The sequence below is a fragment of the Nanorana parkeri genome, unplaced genomic scaffold (genome assembly GCF_000935625.1).
Source record: "Nanorana parkeri isolate BGI_ZX_2015 unplaced genomic scaffold, ASM93562v1 scaffold1667, whole genome shotgun sequence".
NCBI classification, from domain to species: Eukaryota; Metazoa; Chordata; class Amphibia; order Anura; family Dicroglossidae; genus Nanorana; species Nanorana parkeri.
In genome coordinates, this window is record NW_017307935.1 from 207878 (window position 1) to 208822 (window position 945).

Here is a 945-nt window from a genome sequence, read left to right on the forward strand (position 1 = left end):
CTGTGTCTATCTATACTGAGCTTAGGGTGACGGGAGGACGCTAGTTTGTGTCCTCCCGTTACCCTAAGGAGAACTATGGGGAAAAGCCTTAACCCCATAGTTCTCCTTTAACGTGGAAGTTCAGGGTACTCTACTATTGCATTATTTGGTTTGACCACTAGGTGTCACTGGAGGATTCATTTAACCAATCAAGCCAAAAGTAAAAGAACATGTAGAGTATAGTTGATGAGTGAATGTAAACTTGGACAGGAAGTGTGTTACTGGCAGGATCAACAGGGGAAAATAAAGATGGTACTCCCAGGCGCCACAAATCCAGGCGCATTTTATGCTGTATGCCTACACGCCTGTATTTGCACCCATGTGCTTGAGCCCTAAGAACTGATAAGCTAATTCCACAGGCTGGCACATTTACCTCCCAGGGCCCCCTCCTGCAGCAATGTGACGTCCGCGATCCTGCTCATCGTCCTGCCATCACCTTTTGCTGGTCTTCTTTTGTTTTCTGTGTCTTCCTGCTCTGCCACTGGGCAGTCACTAGGCTTGCCACCTTTTCATCAAGCGAAACCCGAACACACTCAAGCGACGCGCTGACATTTTTTGGGAGAATGAGTCGTGGCTTATGCATATGTAAATAGCGCCGCCCATTCGTATGTAAATATCACAGTTGAGACTTTTTTCAGTGGGGGACCAGTAGCCCCTATCTTAATTTAAGTTGCCCCTGTCTGCCTGAGATCTTGTGTCCGGGTTTCTGCTGCCATGAAATCCGGACACAGCATTCAAAATGCGGACGGGTGAATCCTGGACAGGTGGCAACCCTAGCAACCAATGATAATGTAACCCCTGTGTATGTGCCTGGAGTTACATTGCCTTGGCACCCGGCTCCATTCCCAGCATCTTACTGTGCATGTGCTGCAGGAAATTCAACTGAGATAAAAAAAACTTTTTTTT

General features: G+C 47.3%; 1 protein-coding gene across 1 annotated transcript in view; it reads left to right on the forward strand.

Moving 5' to 3' along the window:
• The window catches only part of LOC108799241 (adseverin-like), a 47074-nt gene that overhangs the window by 21602 nt on the left and 24527 nt on the right, over nucleotides 1-945 (forward strand). The window lies entirely within an intron of this gene.